The 22,152-nt window shown below is 36.6% G+C and overlaps 1 protein-coding gene across 2 annotated transcripts in view; it reads left to right on the forward strand.

Annotated features, from left to right (window-relative positions):
• The first annotated feature begins 3,793 nt into the window (after positions 1–3,793).
• Positions 3,794–22,152, forward strand: part of BRINP3 (BMP/retinoic acid inducible neural specific 3) — a 459,847-nt gene continuing 441,488 nt past the window's right edge. The window contains exon 1 of one of the 2 annotated variants that reach the window (XM_065936721.1): positions 3,794–3,847. The gene's annotated coding sequence lies outside the window, so the exon portion shown is untranslated. Of the gene's footprint in view, positions 3,848–4,813; positions 5,243–22,152 lie in introns of those variants that run through there. The other variant, XM_065936720.1, reaches the window with a different exon arrangement.

Raw genomic sequence — 22,152 nt, forward strand, 5'->3', positions numbered from 1 at the left:
ATTTGTAAAACATTTCTGTGACTTCATCCTTCCTGTCTCCCCCAAAAGGGGGGTGGGATTCACATTATTTATGAAACTGAAAAATATTATATTTTAGAACATGGCCAAGGTATATGAAAAGCATAGGCACAGACCCCAAACTATTTTCTTTATTTTCAGAAAGGAAAATTTCAGTAAGAAATTAGGGAGATATTTATTTAACTACTCATTTAGCAAGCAAACACGCATCAGCTTTATTTGAGTACTTTGAATGCAGGAAATTTAGGACCTTAAAGCCTTCACACTGCCTTCTTCAAGCCCCTTTACTTCAGATTCATCCTTACAAGCTCCAACTCTCCTAGGAAGAAGGAAAAGAAAAATTCCACTGACCTAGCTCGTGATTTACATACAGAGAGCAAATAAATGAATGGAGTGGGGGATGGGGCAGTGAGAAGCAATGTGTATCCTTTTCAACCACAGAAAATAAGATTACTTACCAAGAACATTTTTATCCAGGGCAAATGTTTATTCCCTCTTTCATTTGGCGCCTCCGTCTCTGCAAGAAATCAATTTCCACTCTACCTTTCCCTCTTATTTCTTAAAAAAAAAAAAAGAAAAGAAAAGAAAGAAAAGAGAGGCGAATAATGCTTAAGCTTCGGGGTCCGGCGGAAGATAGAGGGCAAAAGACTCCCTCGGCGCTCTTTACCCAGACCCTAGCGCTGAGAGCGAACCCCTGGGCACCGAGGGAACCTCTCTAAGGAGGGGGTGTAAGTGGCGGGGGGTGGGGTGGTGGCAGAGGGGTTCGTTTCACTGCCAAAATCTAAATCATCTGCAAAGAGAATCACCAGCCCCTCAGTCACACAAGCAGTTCCCTGGGGGAAATAGGTTTCAAATAGAAAAGGGAAGTTCCTGAATGAGAGAGAGAGAGAGAAAGAGACAAGCTGGGATTTGGGCTCGGGGTTTGGGTTTGGAGAAGCGATGGGGCGGTAGAGGAAAGGGGAAGAGGAGTCAAGATTGTCTTACCCGATCGATCAGGCGATCGTTTGTGCGGTACCGGGCTAGGAACATGGCCAGATAATGCGTTCGGCAGCAAAGCCATTTCTGCCTCACTCTCCCTCCGTTAACAGTGCAGGAATCAGAGGGGGCGCGGGTGACTCGCAGCCTGTCACCCGCTCCCCCCAGGGGCAGGGACGATCCTCAGAACCTCCAAAGCTCTAGCTGCTAAAGTGAGGCATTTGGAGCTGAGGTTCCCGATGGAAGTCCATCGCCTGGAGTCCCGGGGAAGCAGGATTCGCCGAGGAAGCAGGACCTGGGAGGGCTTCTGCCGCCGCCGCCGCCGCTTCCAGCCGCGGTTCCCCGGTCCCCTGCCTACGCCTCCCGGCCCTGCGCCCCCGAAAGCTCCCGGGAGACCCGGCCTCCTCCGCATCTTCAGCCCCCCAGGCCAACTCCCGAGGATCCGGCCATCCCAAAGTGAACACAGGGGGTTATCTGGGGGGCTCGGTGGAGTTGGGCTTCCTTACTGCGCCTCCCTCCGTTGCTGCGAGGGAAGGAAAGGGAGATCCTAGTGGAATGCACTGATGGAATACTGTTAATCCTAATAATAATGTTCCCAGCGCAGGTAACTCTTAAAAGAACTGAGAGAGGGAAGATCTAAGCAGGATTTCCGAAGCGGTGCCCTCTTGAATTCTCATTGGATCCTCCTTAGCAGACTAAATCACTCTTGCTGCTCTATCTATCAGGATGACTACAGCTTCGCTCACTAGTTCTCTCTTTATCTCGCTGTCTTCAACACATCTTTTTACTTCTCTTCGCAGATTTATCTGTAGTCCACCTTCTGGTCTCTGGGGTTACACAGCTTTTATTTTCGCCCACTGTCTGGGGCTGTACAGTCGGTAAATTTTCACTTTGCCTGCCTAAGGATCACCACAAATAAGCCTCCCCCCTCCTGCTTCTCACCCCCCACCCCCCGCAATAAAAGGCACCTCTTTCACATTTTGCCTCCCTTCCTTGGGGCTTCCTGGCTTTCCGTGTAACTGGTTTTTGCTTGGTTACATGCCACCAGGAATTGCTGATTATTTCAAAGTTCCACCAGCCTGAAGCTCATCACTCTACCTTGCTTTGGAAGATCATGGAATATCTGTTGGAATCCTGGATGTATTTTTCTCACAGTCCTCTTGCTTCCTGAAATTTCCTCTGGTAAGTTCTCTTCATATGTGATTAGAAACTTATTGCTAATGTTATTTATAATAAGCCTGTGTGTTTAACAAATGTCTCATGTCTTGCATTTTTGTCACTTTCAGAACTCAAAGATATAAGTGACCCTGTTGATTAATTAGTATGTTCCTTGCAATTGTGCTACTATGATATAGCCCATGTAATGAATCACCCCATTCCCTTTTCCATTCTTTATTTATTTCTGCCCTCATTTATGTTCAGGTTATAGGAAACATTAACCATCCCTCCCTCCACTACCCCCCCCCCCCACCAAAGCTTCTTGGCACATATTCCTGTGCCATTTGAAAGATCAAATTTTATATTTTTGTCTAAGAGTGAGCTTTAAACAGACCTGCTGACAATCTCAGGGTCTGAGAAAGTTCGCTAGTTCCTGATCTTTAGAAGGTTGTTCAGGTCACTATTTGCTCATTGTAAGCAATTACATGACTAGGGGGTACTTTCCTAAAGTGTATTTTTATGGGTTCAGCAGGATATCAAGCACTAAAATCCACTGTATGGTAACAAGAAGAGTGTGAGTTTTGAGAGCACCATTTTTTTTTTTTTAAACAACATCCCAAATCACACATGAACACATTATTTTGGGTGTTGTATTTAAATTCGGGCATCACACTTGGGAGTACATTTTCGATTTTGTAAATTTACCCAGTGAACAGTTAATTGGACAGAGTGCTCATTTCAGAGGAAGAAAACTATCAGAAGGAAGCACTGATTATATTGGTTCTAATCACTGAAATTCAGGGACAGGCTTTATATGAAAAATTAATTGGCTCACTCTTCACACTTGTTCAACCCCTAGACTCATTTTTAACAAGGATGTTGATATGTTTTTTTTTTCACTTTTATGAGCATTTTTATGGGCTTAACTGACAGTTATGATTACCACTTCCCTTTTAAGTATAGCTGTGTTGAGAAACATTTAAATCTCAGCTTTTACTTCACTCATTGACAAGGACACAGTATTTATTTAATGCCAAACCTGAATGTATCATTAGTCATCTCTAATGCATACGTATTTTTCCCCCCTCTGTGAATCCCCCCCCCCATAAAAACAAGTTGTTGGTTTCTACATTTCTGATGGATAGAGGTGAAAACCTATTTTTCAAGTCTTTTCTCCCCCTTCTTTCTTTTCTTTCTTCCTTTAAAAAAAAAAAATTCTCGGAAAGAACTATTTCTGTCGTCATTGATGACTGACTCGACAACCTAAGTAATGGGTTTTTTAAAATTCAAGAGCCCTTTTAGCTTCCAGACAGAAAAGTGCTCCAGCTGCAGCAACACCCCATCCCCCAGTCTCGGGATTCAAGGGCTTTCCCCCCCTGGCTCCCAGCGAGAAAACGGGGCTGCCTGTGGTCCGCACCTCTTGGCGCCCCTCACCCGTCACTAGTTTCTACCTGGTCTCCTTCCCAGCCTGGTCGTTCTGCCAGACAAGTGCCATCGGCGTCCGAGACTTCAGCTGAAGAAAGGAGAGCTTAGCATAATTCACCCATTCAAACATCCTCTTTGGAGGACTGCTGGTGTTGCGCAGGAGTGGAGGGAGGGAAGGGGAAAAAAAAAAAAAATCCAACTTTCAGTGCAGTCAGATCTTTGCTTCTTAACCTAGTCTACCCCCAGTAAGGCACAGACGTAAGGTACCTAGGTAAGTGCGTTTTCCTGTATCATAACCTGAAACTCAAGTTGGTGGAGGGGAGGTGTGCGTCTAGCAGGCTCGCGCGGCCAAAGGCGCTTTCGCCGGGTGGGGTAGCAACAGGCGACTCGCCTGGAGGTTTCTCCGCAGCTCGTGGCAACGCCTAAGCTACCTGGGCTCCGGGGGGCGCGGAGGACAGGCGGCTGGGTGGACCAGGCTGCCGGGCTGGGCGCCGGGAGTGGGGATGACTCGCCCGGGTGGGGACGGTACCCCGCGCCCCGCCCGCCCCGCAGGCGCAGCCTCGGCCCCCGGCCCCTGCGGCGAACGTGCGCCCGGCGTGGGCATCGCAGCCCCGGAGCGGGGCGCGCGCCAGGGGTACCTCCTTACTTCCTGCTCCATTTCCAGCCTTCCTCCCGCCGCTTTTGAGCAAAACCGCTCTTCTGTGCGAGAGGCCAGATTTGGAATGAGAATTCCTCATCCGCTCCCATCTGCGTTTCTATTTATTTTTTATTATTATTTTTGATGAGCTGTGACTAAGATTAAGATTTGACGGCTCTCCAGCATGCCTGCCTCAAACAGGAAAAAAAAAAAAAAAAAAAAAGTCGCCCTCTGCATCCGTCCGCTTAGCTGGGTTTAGAAGAGCTAGCTGACTTCTCGGGCTCTGTGGGAAAGTGTGGCTGACCGTCACACCCTCTCCTGCTTCACCAACTCGCAGCGATCTGGCGGGCGGGAGGGGTGGCGGAAAGGAGTTGGCTGTCAACTTGGAGCCAGAGGTTGGAAGGGAAGTGGAAAGCAAACCGCAGGGATTAGAAGTCTTTCAGCTTCTACTACCCCCACTTGCGAGTTAGGATTTTCTGTTTCTGTCCCCCTTTCCTGGAGGTGGGGCGCGAGGTAGGAGGGTCCAGGCTGGGCGCGCTCCCCTCCGGCGTCCGCCCGAGAGGGGGTGGTGCTTCCCGGCCGCTGGAGAAGCTGGATCTGCAGCCGACCGGTGGCTGAGAGTTGGTCTCCGATGGCTGTTTTCCTAGTCCCCAAGAGTTGAGCCCAGAGAGCTTTCTCCTTTGCATCAGGTCAGGAACGCGAGCAGCCCTTTAGGGCAGGGACCACCCTCGGACGGCAATCCGACTAGGAAACGCTGGGGAGGCTGTAACCTCCGAGGAGGAGATGCTTGCTTCCAGAGGCGTGAGATGCCCGCCCGAGGCTTGAAAAGGCAAAGAGGGGACTGGGGTTGCGAAATAACCCTACTATTGCTTACAAATAGTCTAGCCAGTCAAATATAAGCAACGAAGAAGGCACCAGTGTCTAAAACTGTCACAGCCGCTTCGAAGACAGATGATCCAGATTTGGGGGACTTTTTTTTTTTTTTTTCTTTTGCGTGCCATTTAGATTTATCATCATGCAGTTAAGCAGGTAAGAACCAAATGTCTATATTTTATTGACAATGAGATAACCTGTGTTTGACCCCTCCCGTGACAATTTTTTTCCCCTGTTTGAAGGGATGGGTTATATGTATTTTCAAATGGGTCTGCTATGATGCATAACTTTGTAATATTTGCATTCATGAGCCGTTTAAATCCATTTAAATGTTTAACATGCATTCATTTGAGTGTTCAAGGTACATTTACTCAAATGTCTAACAATGTTACAGAAATCATAAACTGGGCCAAGGTGAGAGGAACAAATGGAGAGGGTAGACGTTAGAGGAAGGAATGTAGAACCCAAATGAAGGAAGTAGTTGCAGAAATGCCTTAAAACTGCTCCTTGTTAAGGTCACAGATCTGAATACATAAAGGACAGCTGGAGAGCTATGCAGGGCATCTTCAAACAGCAATTTAATTCTGACTACTTGAGAGAAATTTTGGGGGGGTATTTTCATGTAATTTTCTTAATTAAAAAAAAAAATCTTTAGATATGTGTTGTGTTGTCAAATACGGTGAGAGAAGAGCTTGCCCTAAGGTCAGTTATGTTTGACCCCAGTACAGAAATCTTGGGGCTTAGGAAACCAGTTGGAAACTGAAAAATACAATATAAACAATTTTTTCCATTTTGAAAATTTTCACATAAATAAGACTTTTAAAATTCCAAGTTTTGTAGATGTATAGTGTTACCAGCCAACAGATTTCTTCCACTCTCAGATTTAACAACATCCCCCCCCCAAAAAGTCTCAATTAAAATGCTAAAACTCAATTTGAAAACCTTCTGTTATTATTATTGATATTGTTTTGTTATGGTATGCTAATATGTTTAAGGAGTCTGGAGTCCCCATACAGTGAAACAAAAAGAAATATTAATAAGGTACAATCCTAAAACTGTTCCATTTATTTCTAACAGTTTTTCTTCTCTAAAAAATTGTATTCTTTAAGATGTTTCTCTGGAAATATTTTGAGTGCTTACATTTATTGATGTAGATCTCTGATCAATAATTTTCTGCTTGTAAGGCTCACTGATAACATATTGAAGACATATGAAAGATAATTGCAACTTTGGGTCATAAAATTGCAAAGTTATAGTGCTTCTCTTAGTTTGATGCAAGAGGTAGTTTTTACTCCACTGGAAAAAGTAATTCATCAATGAATTCCACTTCCTTAGTTCTTTTGCATTTTAACCTCTAGAGTTCTATTGTAGTGAACATGACATGATTATATATTATATTACATATATATGTCTACTTTTGGGTGAGTGAAGAGGCATTTATTTTAAATTACATTGCTCTAATAGTGTTTTAAAATAAAATAAGCATGATACCATATGATTGATTTCACTTATCATTTAATCAGATAATATGCCATTTCAGTTTCTGATGAGATATTTTCTCTTAATAAACTCAACATTGTAATGGAAATGTACATTTTTATAAAGTAGAATACATTTTGATTTTAATCATGCTGAATGACTGGTATATGATAGTCAAGTAAATCAAACCTAAGTAGGATGGAACCATTGGGATTGTAAGAGTGTCTGTGTGCATGTGTGTGTGTATCATACATATACATGCATATATGACATTAGCCTTACTCCTAGGTTTGTGTGTTCTTTAAATAAAATAGACTTTCTTTTCAAGATAGTGCCTTTGTGTTTTTCTCTCTACAAGTGCAAAGAGCTCAACTGATAGAACTTCAAAACTTTGATGCTTTCTTATCAACCTATGCTTCAGTTTCCTATGCTACTTGTTACTTTGATTTTTTTCATATTATCTCCAAAATGAGTAATTACAGACCAGAGTAAGTGTCTAAAATTTAAATCATTTATAAAATTGAGTATTAGTATCAGAAGCTCAAAGTTCAGACATAAAAAGAAATGTAAAGATTATCTGTGTCAACTTTTGAACAAACATCTTTTATTTAAAAATATCCCAAAGGTATTTGTATATTATGACTATGACTTATGACTAATGAAGTCTTCTGACATTTTTCTTTTTACCTCTAGTAGTGGGTCATTGTGAAAAGTAGAGAGAGATGGATCTAAGATTCCTTCCTCAACTTTTAGTTCCGCCTCACTAATGGGATCCTAGTAAGATTTCTGTCTACTCTTTACATTCCTTCTCTCTCTCATAGTTGAAAACACCTGAGTGTTGTAGAAAAAAATGACGCTAAATAAGGATTCTTTAAAAAGATAAATGTTGTGGAGACAATATGTATTTTGTAAAAGGTATCATTTGCATTTGATTTTTTTGGTTTGTTTTCTGGATAAAACTCTCCATGAAAGAAGTAATGTTGAATCAACTTAAAAAAAAAAACAAAAAACATATATATATATATATACATATATATATATATGTATATATATATATATAAGTACCAAATATTCTTGGTTTGCTTTTATGGTGTCTAATGAGTTTACATGTTTCTTTTATTTTGATATCATATAGCTTAGAAAGAGAAAAGCTTACTCCTTAAGACACGTTAGTTCTTACATTATATTTACCACTACTTTAATACTGACTGTCCTGGGAGAAGAGTCATTTTTACAAAAATAGTTGTTCTTGACTGGCTTTTCAATGTCATTTAGTGAAAGTCTGATTTCTTAGCAGGTTTATACTATTAACTTGTTGGTTTCTCTTAGTTTAATTGAAGCAAGATCAAAATATTCTCATATAACAACTTTCATAATAAATAAACTTGAGAAAAATCAGACTGGTAATTTCTATCATTTATCAACTCATATTCAGCTTAATTCAGAATTAATTAGGTGACATCTAGCATTGTTGGTGTTTTAATTTAGCAATTACTTGGCAAATTTCATTTAGACATTTAGTAGTGTAACTCTGACCAGAGTTACATGTGCTGCTATTTAGTTTTATGATTTTAAGGTTTACAATTCATGAGTTCTAAAAGAGAGCCAAAGAAAAAAGAAATGTGCTTAATATCATTGATTGCTAATGGATGGTCTTGACTCTTAAAAGAAAAGGGTGGTGTACAGATGTTTATTCCACTCTATAAAAGAGTAAAAGATTCTCTGAAGATGAAATTTAACCGTGAACACTAATGGCCTTTTTACTGAAAATATATCTAGAAGTTCTGATCCAGCTTTTTTTTTCTCTCTTAGCAATATCAAATAGCCACTCTAAGCGTTTTATACTGGTCATCAAATATCCTCATCAATAACAGTTTAAAGCTTTTATTGCTCTCATTTCAAGGATATTTGATGGGTTATTAAGAATATTTATATCCAATTACTTATTTGCAGACCTATCCAGTTACAAAGTTTCCATAGATAACTATTTTATAAGCCATGAATTAGCTCATCTATATTTATATTTGAAATAAAGTATTCATGCAAACAGTTCTGGGATATTTCTCAATTTCATATTCAAAGTAGCACATGATAACTAGTAGATGCTCTAATTGAAATAAACACAGTGATAATTTTCTAACCAGTTTCTTTTTCCCCAAAGATTAAAAGATATAACTAATATACTTTTAGTGAGCTGAGTGGATTGCTAGGTATTTTATTTTAACATAAATAATTGTGTTAATTTTTAATTGTTTACTTTTAACCAACAAAGCATGAATTCATATGTGAAAATATGACACGCAATCTAATAATTAGAAAATCTTGTAGAATCTTTTTCTTCCATATTCACTGTTATTTCTTATAATTTATAATTTCTCACATTTTTAATTTTTTAAGTTTAGATTTACAAATGGTAGTTTTCCTCAGTGTAACCTATATTAACTTATATTTTAGGGGCATTTGTATTACTGCATAAACCCTAATTTTCTCAGATGTGGATGACTTTAGAAGTACCCAAGGCATAACAAATTTGTTTTAATAGCTAATAAAGAAACTACCATGTTACAGTTCCAGCAAATTAAATCTATAAAATACACATTTATTGATTAAATTAATAAATATGTTAACATTACAGTCAAATGTATTGTAGTTCTCTGCTACATAAGAATTATTGTCTCATAATGGAGTGTTTCATTTAAATTCCATTATAGATTTATTGTGAAAGAATGCTTATAGTTAGACTTTTTCTTCGTGATTTCTGTGAGTATCAGCCAACCTCATCAGGATTGAGCTTTTTTTTATTAACTTTTCTGGACTCTTGCATTTTGTTAATTTTAAAAGCTATCTCTAGAATATTGCACCATTAAAAAGCAATCTAGCCTTGGGAAGATCAGAATTGAGTAAGCATGCATTTTAGTTTTTCAGTGTCAAATAGTGACCCACTATTTCATACTTTCATTAAACACTCTCACAACTTAAGTATATGATCTTTAAAACATTTCAAATGATGTTCTCAAAAAGAAGCCAGTTTGGGAAGGTAGTTAACAAATCAAGGAGTAAATTTAAATGGGTACACTCAAGTATCAAAATACAAAATCGCCTATTTATGCAGGTTGCTTATCATGAGTTCTGTGTGATTTGTAATATCTTTGATATGCATGCACTTTTAAGATACAAGTATTTGTAACTGCTTTTAGATATGCAACTTAATACTGGGTGTAGAAGCTCCTTCTGAGGTAGCCAAAGTAAATATAGAACAAAAGTTAATTCAATCACTGAGTTTCTGAGATAGATAATATATTTAACTGGCTTTCCTATCTTTGTGTGGCAATATTTCTAATGGTTTTAAACAATCATCCCCGTAAATGTATGTACAGAGATTGTGGAATAGTCTTTTTCAGAAGTGAACACCTCAAATTGTAATGAACAAAATCTAATTATTCAGAAGATCATTAAAGATGGAATAAATCACACAACAGAATTGTAAATAAATGCTTCTTTAAGATCATTGACCCATACTTTCTCAACATTTTCTTATATAACACCAAATATATTAATATACAGACCAAGTCTAGCTTACTCAAAACATTTAAATTGAGTGGCCTTACTTGAATTTACAATGAGAATTTCTGATTTTTCATTCAGGCCTGTCACCAGAGTACAAAGTTCCAAAATATTATATACATGTGATAAAAATATTTTCAATATTATACTATCGAATAATGTGAAATAAGACTAGCGTTTCCAAAATTGAATAATCTAGAATAAAAATGAATTGCCAATGATCTTTTAACAACAGCGACAGATTAGAAAGTATATTTTCTGTTTTTATTACTAATTTCACTCCAAATGAGGTTTTTAACCAACTTGCTAATTTGAGTTCAAAACCTGTCTTGAGTAAGCAATTTTTGATAGGATATGCATTTTTTTATTTGTAAGTTATACTCTGTTCCACTTTTGAAATTCCCACTCAAAAACAACACTTTTCTTTTTCTTTTTTTGAAATATGCACCAAGAGAAATGAATCCAGGCTTCTCTGTGAATTGAAACTTAAAATTCATAGCTAAGAAAAACAACCCTGAGCACTTTCTTAAGAAGCAAAAAGTTATTCTTGAAGCCTCTTTTTTGACTAAAGTAATTATTTTCAGCATCTTCTCACCTCTGAGTGGAACTTCTAGTCTTACATCGCTCCTCCCCAACATTCACATTTTTGCAACACCTTGTCTGCTTATTTGAGAACTTGTAGATCAAGGACAGATTATTTTAAATGTATAGCTTTCTATTTCAGTTAAAAGAGTAACACCAATTATGTTGAAATAGTGACATAACTGTGGAGAAAAATAACTTGCAGCACCCATGTTTCCTCTTAGAGTCAACTCTAACAGGTTTTCATGTGGCTCTTCCATCCATCCATGAAATGTGGACATTTAAACACATCTCTTATTTAACCAATTTAGAAGACAAAACAACAAATTACAATCTATGAAGGTAGGCCAGGAAGATATGAAAGATCACTCATGTCATTAGAACTTTTTCTATCTATCCTTGACAGTGTCTCTTTAAGGAAATCAATTCTGATTTAGAGTAAAAACAGCAACTCCATCATAAACTGTGATTAACTATTAAATATATTTCTTTCTCATCAATAACATTGAATCAGTAAGGTAAACCAAAGTTTAGTCTAGGGTCACATGATTCTTTCATCACAAGAATGATAACAATTTGACTTACTTTACTGTCTTTTAGATATAGATTTGCAAAGGTCTGAGCTGAAGATAACAATTTGTTTGCTCAGCATTGAAACTGGACAGTTATTAACTATTTATTAATTTTTTTTCTATTACCAGATTTTGTCTTCAGATAAGTCCTGCAATATTGATTCCTATGTTTATTGTTTAGAAGGTATTCCTGGCCAGTTCAGACAGTATGATTTTAAAAATTACTGGGAGTGGTTAAGACTTCAGCTTCCAGTGCAGTGAATGTGGGTTCCATCTCTGGTCAGGGAGCTAGTATCCCACATGCCTGGCGGCCAAAAAAACAAAACATAAAAAAAAGAGGCAATATTGTAACAAATTCAATAAAGACTTAAAATTACCTCTAGTATATACATAATATGCTAGGTATTAACTTATATTCAACAGTTTCTATGTATCAGATATAGTAATGCCCCATTTATTCTTTCTTATAAAATTCTTCAAAACTTGGCTGGCTCTTTTTATATAAAAACTCTTTTTAATAATAAAGATTTCTTTTAAAAATAGGTTTACTTTACTTTTCATTTTAAACTTAGTATCTTAAGTTCTTTATATCTCCCCAAATGTGGAGACAGTTTGAGCTACTTTAGCAGTTAAAGTAATTTATTGCCAAGAGTGGTCCTTGAAATTACCAAATGTTTTCATAATTCTGTATTGGGCAATGATGGGGAAAGCAGGTGTTCATATTTAGAAAAAAGTTTAGTTACACAAGCTTGAATATATTGCCAACATCAGGCACTGTAAGGATAGTTAGTGTATGCAAACATAGACCATCCCAGCATCTCTGGCAAACTAGGTAAGCAAAAGTCCATTGCTGAAGACTCATTTTTTAATTAGAAATACCCAGAGTTCTGAATTGGCAAAGGGAATGGCCACGCTCTTCAGTATTCTTGCCTGGGAAATCCCATGGACAGAGGAGCCTGGCAGGCTATAGTTCATGAAGTTGCAAAAGTGTTGGGCACAATTTAATGACTAAACAACAGCAACACAAATGTTCTGACACTATTTATTAGTTGGTGGTTCAGAAGAAATTGGAAAACAGCAGACAAAGATATAACTGCTTACTGCTAGATTGGTTTGTTTGTTATAGATCACATCTTTTTGTTATTTTTTGTTCTTTTTAAAGAAATATTTATTGGATGTCTGATCAGTTGAGTGCACTAGGTAAAGCTTGGGAATATAACAATGAAAAGATACAATTGTGCTTAAGAGGCTTATCTTTTTATTTTGATTTTTTTGCTATTTGAAGTATGCTTTGAATTAATCCACAAGGCAAATTTAATGCTTGATCACTCATATTTTCACACATGTCCAGTTTGATATTGTAAATATAATTCTCTTTAAGGGGAAAAGATGGTTGTCAAATTGCTCAAGATACAGATAGGTCAGTAAAAAATGTATTTTCTACCTAAAATATTAAAGGATAACTATTAAAGAGACATGGAAGAACAAGGATGGCTCTGCAAATAAAGTCATAATGATTTAGTTGACATCTGATTCTGTGGTGATTCGTGTTTCATTGTTAGCTGTTTTTTAGTGGAAACATTTTCAGTGGCTTATACCTTTTGATTTTTAGGATTTACGGTGAATGGAAGATCATATTAACTTTGCAAAAATTCACTTTACAAGTTTAATTTTCTTATTTCATCTTGTATTTATTGAGGACTTTCCCTGTTTCTGGTTCTTTTGTTGGTGGTACAGATGTATCCCTGGTGGCTCAGATGGTAAAGAATCTGCCTGTAATACGGGAGACCTGGTTTGATCCCTGGGTTAGGAAGATCCCCTGGAGGAGGGCTTGTCAACCCACTCCAGTATCCTTGCCTGGAGAATCCCCATGGACAGAGGAGCCTGGTGGGCTGCAGTGCATGGGATCTCAAAAAGTTGAACATGGCTGTCATGGATAGCCATGACATGGACATGGACTGACAATGTTTATAACCACACTCTCTGAGGTGGTTGGTGGTGGTTTTATCGCTAAGTCGTGTCCGACTCTTGGGACTCCATGGACTGTAACCTGTCATGCTCCTCTGTCCATGAGATTCTCCAGGCACCAATACTGGAGTGGGTTGTGATTTTCTTCTCCAGGGGATCTTCCCAACCCAGGAATCGAACCCGGGTCTCCTGCACTGCAGGCAGGTTCTTTACCAACTGAGTGACGAGGGAAACCCTGACTTATGCTGGAAGTTCAAATATTTTCACTTCCTTGCAAATGATTAAAAAGAAACTGAATATTATTATTTTGAAATTTTAAAAGAGTCTTCTATGGCTGAAACAATCAGGTTATTTGAAAAAACTTTTTAATAATCTTATTAAACTTTCTTTGGAACTTCCTTACCTGTACTATTTGTGTGTGTGTGTGTGTGTGTGACTTCAGATTATACACTTCTATTTATGTTTCTCAGTATAGACACTTCTAACTCAAAAGCTCTTTTCACCTTCTAGACCTGGTTAACTTCAAAGCAATATTTAGTCTTATTAAAGAGCAAGAGATTTATTGTCCATTTGGTTACCAAATTCCAAGATTTCTGAACTTCATCCCAGTTATTATGTTTTAGTCTTAAAATACATCATTGAGCCTTTATCAACAGTAGTACAGATACCTTAGCTAAGCAACAAGTTAGTATCATACTTTCAATTTTTACTCAGGATCACCATAAATATATATTTTTTATAAAGCATGTCTGAAACTTTGCAAAACTGTAACTGAGGCCACTGTCCTTAAAGGCAGGAGCAAAAGGTTTATTATCTTTGCACGTGCATGAATTTGCACAGAGTATTTTTTTTCAATTAAATTTTTTCATCAGATTCCCTATAAATTTGCATTTTTGTGGCAGAATTCTTTTACTGACAAGAAGCACTTTGTCCACCTTACAAGCCAGGATGCTTTTTATTATTGAAGAATGCCAGAAAAAGCAGAACCGTGTTTCCAGTTACAGTAACCATATTAAATCCAGATGTCTGGTACCATTATTTCCACTTCATTCCTGTACATAGATTATTTTAAATCTTTATTTTAGACTGTCTTTTGTTTCTCAGTTTTGGTAGTCAAAGATGCTAATTATAATAAGATTTCTGAAGCATCCCTCATATTTTACTTTAAAATTAGATTTTTAATCTAAGAATACTATTCTAAATATTTTCCATTTGAATTTTGCTCTTCAGTCTCTGACCACTTGCCTTTTGAATGAAAATTGAGTACAATCTGAATCTTACCATGATTTTTTTCTCTGATCACTTATATCAAAACACCAACATATTTTATATTTAAACTGTAAAGATAGAGCAAGTGACTCTTGAACTTTGGGCTTTTAAGGATAATGTCTCCTATGTTCTGGACAGAATTACAGAATGGAACTCACTTTCTGTTCATTTTTTCTAATCAGTTCTACCATTAGGTAGTAGCATTTAACTTCCTCTTTATTGGTAGGACAAGATTGTATTGACAGAATCAAGCAGGAGATTAGTTCCCTCTGCAATATAACCTCCTCAGAGGAATACTAACCCTCATTAAGATGGAAAACACTTAAAGCTGTAATTCAGAGGCACTGTATTGCTCCATCAGCTAAATAAAATAAATAACGACAAGTACCCTCTGGAATAGAGGTTTAGCAGAGTTAAATGACTAAGAAGATTCACTTCTCAGTCCAGTCTTAACAATGTGATTTAAAACAAGAAAGCTCGACTTTTTTAGAAGAAGAATAGTGAGAAAGTACAATAATAATGTATTACAGCATATTAATATCATGGCAGTCTCTTGCTAGTGTAAGCAGTACCTAATGAAGCAGATCATATATTTTCAATAAAATAAGAAGGAATTCAGTTCAGCACATGTTCCAAAACCTTACAATGTGCATGACAGTGTGTTAGACATGAGGGGCTCCCCGGGTTCCTATGCCAGCAGATCCTTCATCATTTGGCCATAAACTAAGGTGGTTAAGAGGATAATATTAGTACATTGTAAAATTTTAGAAGACAAATGAATGAAAATCCATCCAGTATGCAGTTATTTTAATAATTTCCAACAAACATATTGAAAATAATTTAAAGTAGTTATTAACCACCTAAACAATTATTTTTAAAATTCAAAAAGAATTGCTAATTCAAATCAGTGCAGTCCATTATTTCTGTCATCTCTGAGTGGAGAATGTGAGATTTTTGTGATGTCTGGAATTGAATGGCTTTTTTATTTCCTTTTGCTTCAAGGATCAGTGTTACTTTTTATAAATTTGTTTAAGAGAAAAATGCAAGAATTAGGAATTCATAAGGAAAAGAAGAACTTAATTTTGGGTTTAATTCTTATATAAACCCAGTAATAAATTGCATAGCTAAGAGTCAGAATGACTTTCTTTCCATTTCAACATATTACTGTTTACTTCAGCAGGTGCACTAAGATAAAGCAATGCCTTCCCTATACACCTGATGAAGTATGGAAAAGAGAGTGGCAAAATCCTACCCATGAATATTGGGTTCCTTAAAATCCTACCTACTCCACTGGGTTATTTAAAAATTCAATATCTTTAGGGATTTCCCTGGTGGTTCAGTGGCTAAGGCTGTGCTCACAATGCGGAAACCCCAAGTTTGATCTGTAGTCAGGAAACTAGAAGATCTCACATGCTGCAGCTAAGACTTGGCATCAGTTCAGTTCAGTTCATTTCAGTTGCTCAGTCATATCTGACTCTTTGTGACCCCATGAACTGCAACACGCCAGGCTTCCCTGTCTGTCACCAACTCCCGGAGCTTGCTCAAACTCATGTCCATTGAGTCAGTGATGCCATCCAACCATCTCATCCTCTGTCGTCCCCTTCTCCTCCTGCCTTCAATCCTTCCCATCATCAGGGTCTTTTTTAATGAGTCAGTTCTTTGCATCAGGTGGTCAAAGGATTGGAGTTTCAGCTTCAGCATCAATCCTTCCAATGAATATTCAGGACTGATTTCCTTTAGAATGGACTGGTTGGATCTTCTTACAGTCCAAGAAAACTCTCAAGAGTCTTCTCCAACGCCACAGTTCAAAAGCATCAATTTTTCAGTGCTCAACTTTATAGTCCAGTTCTCATATCCATACATGACTACTGGAAAAAGCAAAGCTTTGACTAGATGAACCTTTGTTGGCAAAGTGATGTCTGCTTTTTAATATGTTGTCTATATTGGTCATAATTTTTCTTGCAAGGAATAAGCATCTTTTAATTTCATGGCTACAGCCGCCATCTGCAGTGATTTTGGAGCCCCAAAATATAAAGTCTGTCACTAAATAAATATTTAAAAAAATCAATACCTTTAAATAAACAATGTCTAGATTAAGGTAGAGCAATTTTAGGCCATTTGAAATCTAAAATTATAGATCATAACTAGAATTGAAGTCATAAATTAATGCATCATTACTAAAGAGATGATGTAAATCACTGAATAATGATTCTCTCATTCTTTTATTAAATTTGACTATGTACTACATATAGTTCATGAACATTCAAAGATGGTAATTTGTATGTACATGCATATAGGAAGATGATGTGTCATATTATGCATGCATGTTTGAATAGGTCAAATTTAATACTTGAGTTTAATTGGTGTTCATGAAAAGCTATACCCTTAAAATTATTTTTGTTATATCCAGGGATTTTCCTTGCTAAATGTAACTATAATATATAAATATATGTATATTTTTAGGTATAGTCTTGAGTTTTCACACTATTGTTCTTTCAAATAATACTGTTAGAAATGATCCTCATATTCTTGTCATTATCTGGTATGTTTGAGAACATAAGAAAACTAACCTTATACAACAATTTATGACTGCATTTCAACAAAATATTAAAGTCATCTCATTCCTCTGAAATGATATTATGTCTCCCATCTTGAGACACCACTTCTGTTTTATGTATGTTGGATAGTGTTTTTTTTTTCTTTTTGTTATACTGTAAAGCAATTTATAATCAGATTGAGTAATCAGACTATTAATCTTGTAATATCTCTGAAGATCAGATAGGTAAGTTAAATCTATCTGACCATGATTATACTTTTAACTCAATAAATAACACATACACTCTGAAAACCTTAGTTTTCTGATTTTTGTTTTTTAGTTTATAGTATATCTTAAAAGACATTAAACTGAGTAACATTTAGTTGATTAAGCTATAATCTTTATTGAAAACATTAAAGTATACGGAGCAGACATGCTTTGAAAAGCCATCATATGAAAACGTATATTATGAAAATTCATAATATGTAGTTACTCAGATCACTTGCTTATAATTGCCTGAGATAAAATGATCCCATTTTCATTTTATTTTGTATTTTTATTATTTATATTGTCCATTTAAAGATTTTATTTTGTTCGAAAGCATTTCACTAAGTGGCAACGAAAATCCTAATAAATAACTTCCAATAAGCAATTAGTTCTAATTCGGTTGTGGTATGGTCTAACAGAGAGCACGGTTTTCAGTTTAAGTTCAAGAGAAGTGCTTGAACCCTTGCTCTGCTGCATGTTCTTTCACCTTGAACTTCAGTCATCTAAATAAGTAAATGGTGATAATAAAACATGCCACACTGTACATCTCAGAGGCAAAAGAGGAAATATTGGTAAAATGCATGGCATATCAAAAGAGCTTAATATATGTTTACTTTGTTGTGAAGAAATTAAATATAGCATGTCATTTTCATCATCAGTCTTCTCCCCATCCTCTACCTCCCAAAGCAAGGAGCAACCTATTCCACTGTTGTATCTATATTTTTATTCTTTAAATGCAACAGTTACAATGTGGTGTGACACATTGCATTCATTAGTGAGAAGAGGATTTGTGTTTGACGTTACCCATGACCTCTCATTCATTTGGTCTATCTTTTGAAACCTTGAATAATGGAACATCAGTGAAAAATTTCCTAGCTTTCCACAATTGTGTGTGTGATCATGAGAATACCTTATATTTCTATCTACAGCCAGTAATTAATAATGGTGCTTTCAGATCCTTGTTCTTCACAATTTTTGAACAGTAAGAATGCTTTGCTTTGGTACTGCTTGAACATGTCATTTACGATTATGGTTTGAACACAGGAACTCTGACCTCAGAACTCCATTTCTGTCTTTTCTCAACTATCAAAGCCAGTGCCATCCTGAGGCATAGGTCAGTTGCAAACTCCTCCATAAAACATTATTTTTTTTCCGCATTGAAGAAGTTTTCTTAACCTTGCCATCTGTATCACATTAATTATACTTCAATTTAGTACTTAATTAATCATCATTTATTCATTCACTCAAACTATACTTATTAAACAATTTTATTTCAGACACTTTGCTAACTGTACTCAGTTGCCGTTAAACTAGGAACAATTATTGTCCTAAAACGAAGTCCAATTGGGGGCAGGGGAGATATGCAGGCAAGTAGACATTACACAGATAAATATGCAGTGTCAATGTGTTATAACAGATGAAGTAATGGCTTCATAAACTATGATGGTTAACCTGGAAGGGTCACACAGAGCCCTTATGGAGGAAGTCACAACCTAGTCTGGAGTTCAGAGATAGGGTTGGGTTTGGGCAGGTGAAGAGGTCCAGGTGGAAATCATGGTTCAGGTGGAATAAACTGCATAAGCGAAGGTGTTGAGGATAGGGAGAAAGTGAGGAAAATTTGTGGAATAAAATTAAGACTGGAGCAGAGTTGATGTTTGGTTGATAATGGCAGTGGCATATACACGGCATGGGGTTTGAATGACGTTAAACAAGGGAAGACACTTAAGAAAATTATTTATTTATTTGGCTGTGCTAGATATTTGTTGCTTCAACAGGTTCCTCTAGTTGCAGCGAGTTGCTGCAGCTGTGATTTGTGAGCCTCTCATCATGGTGACTTCTCGTTGCAGAGCACAGCTCTAGGACGCACAAGCTTCAGTAGTCGTGGTGCATGGGCTTTGTTGCTCAGAGGCTTGTGGGATCTTCCTGATCAGGGATCAAATCCTTGTCTCCTGCACTGGCAGATGAATTCTTTACCACTGAGACACCAGGGAAGCCGAGGAAGAGTTTTATAAATTTTCCTAAGAGTTTGGATATTATCCAGAGGCAGCATCATGATCACAGGTGTCTGTGTGTGCTTCAGTCATGTCCAAATCATGGTGACCCTATGTTCTGTAGCCTGCCAGGCTCCTCTGTCCATGGGGATTCTCCAGAAACCTAGAGCGGGTTGCCATGCCCTCCTCCAGGGGATCTTTCCCACCCAGGGATCCAATCTGTGTCTCCTGCGGCTTCTGTATTGCAGGCGGATTCTTAACTGCCTAATCATCGGGAAAGACCTCATGATTACAGAGTGGGGGAAAAAAAGGTGTTGCAAGCTCAAATTTATTTATTTACTTATTTATTTTTTAGTGAGGTAGCTCTGCAGTTAAGACAGGTTGGAGAGAGTCGCATCGGTGTTAGGATGAGCATTTATGACGCTACTGTAGTAATTCATACAGATTCTGGGAGGTTAGTAGGACCTGTGGTCTCCTCCCTCCTCCTCTTAGCCCCTCCCAAGAATTCTCCTGCGTGAGTTTTATGAGACTTACTGTGAGCTGGAGTGGTCCCTCCTTTCAGCCGCTCGGAAATCCTTCTGGTTAGTTTTCAGCCCCTGTTTTCCTTTTGAGAGGCAGGCTCAGGCTGGTGGTTATCCCCGTTCCTGTCAGAGGCGGGTAGTTTCGGTCATCAACCGTTCCCTCCAAAAGGAGGAAGAACTCTTAGAATTCTGGAACTGGGAGGTAAGGAAAAGTAGATCTGAGTGAATGGAAATATCATTTGTAAGATAAGGCACCAGAATAAGAAACAAATGGAAGAATGTTGATTTTCAGTTGACAGAGGTATGTTTCTGACAGAGATGACTATGTCTGCCTTACATATGATATTCCTTGGTTAATTCTAAATTTCTGAGGACAGAAGTGGTATTTTTCGTGGCCACTTGGGTTTACATCCATCTCAAAACATATCAGAGTGTTTTGTACATTGTAAATGATGGATAAGAGTTACTCTTTTGTGCTTATTTTCTATATTTAATAGGAATATAAACAATGAATAAATGTGGAAAAACTATTAAATATTTACAGTTGAAATATGTTTTAACTTTTCCATCACTTGTTTACTTGTACAATGTTATATTTAACAGTTATTTAGAGCTAACATTTATTTCATTCAGAACTAACATTTATTTCAATATATAATAAAATAATTCCCATATATTATGTAATATATGATGATAATGGGGCTTTGAAAGTGGCACTTTTGGTAAAGAACCCATCTGCAAATGCAGAGACGTAAGAGATGAGGGTTCAATCCCTGGTCGAAAAGATCCCCTGGAGGAAGACATGGCAACCCACTCCAGCATTCTTGCCCAGAGACTCCCACGGACAGAGGATGCTGGCTGTCTACAGTCCATAGGGTCACAAAGAGTCAAACATGACTGAAGTGACAGCATGCACATGCAGAAGATAATAGTATGCTGTATGCTAATGGAATTTGGAACTATTTTATACAAATATGCTTATTTTATAATAAAATGATTCTTTTTATACTTAATAGATTTTTAAAATATTTAATATATAAATATAAATATTTATATACTTGATAGATAATATATTACGTTTCATTATTTGGGAGAATGTGGCTTTTTAAATGAATGCTATCACTTTGGGAATTGGAGACTTTATTTTGATGATTCAAATATTTATATTTACAAATTTTAAAATTAGTGATTATGCATGTTAAGAAGCTACTTCATAGAGCAATGCAGTAGTTGCTCAGACTGAGAAATTTAGAATGGGCCTTTGTCCTTGACAAATTAGGCAATTTTCTTTAGATTTTTGTTTCATACAAAGCAATCTATAAGGGATTGAGACAAAGGAAAAAAGAGAAAAAGACTGACTAGAATATGTATTAAAATATAAACAACTGGTTTTCTAGTTGAAGGATATATGTATTTACTAGTCTCTTAGCTTTTCTGTACATTTTTCAAAATAAAAAAAGAAATATCTTTGACACAATTATTTATGAAACTTCTTTGTATTCACAAGATCCTAAGTGGACTTTTCTCTCTCAGAAAATTCTTTAGACATTTAGTAAAAATAGGTCCAAATGCAGATGTAAAAGCAATCATATAGCATGGAATGTTAATTTTAAATAAATAGGAATCATTAACATTGGAATACCAACTAGATATTGGATAATGAATTAATATGGCTTAAATGATGACCCTTAATGATTTGACTAATGATTCTAAGGGTAATAAGTCTGTATCAGTGATTCTTAATCTGCTTTTCATTTTTGTAGTTTCAGTCATATTAGAAATTCACCTGTCGTATGATAGAACATATTTTATTTTATAAATTTCAGTATTCTATGAATTTCAAATACACATGAGATGTCAACATTTTAGGTAAAAGTTGTGCATCACTACCCTGGAATAAGATTATGGAGAGTTAGTGAGGAAGACTAATTTAATATACTAGAATATGTATATATATATATATGTCATATTTTGTATATTTATTGTGTATTACATGTATTAGTATATATTACTAAGTAGGTAACATATTCTCAGTGTGTTTTTTTCTGAGTAGATTCCCAAGGCCATTAGGTATTTACAAGTAATAATAATGTCATGTGAATTGATAATCTCACTAAATTTTATTTATGAGATATAATTTGTTACAAGTAGACCATGTACTAAATATATATTTTTAAATAGTATGATATTTCAATAGTGTTCCTTTTATTTTATGAAAAGGGAATCTAGATCAATGCTACTTTTTAATATAAATTCATGTTTTTGTTTTTAATACATTTTTTTACCCTAAATCTCTTTTATTATTCATAAAATATAC

This window comes from Muntiacus reevesi, chromosome 5 (genome assembly GCF_963930625.1).
Source record: "Muntiacus reevesi chromosome 5, mMunRee1.1, whole genome shotgun sequence".
Classification (NCBI taxonomy): Eukaryota; Metazoa; Chordata; class Mammalia; order Artiodactyla; family Cervidae; genus Muntiacus; species Muntiacus reevesi.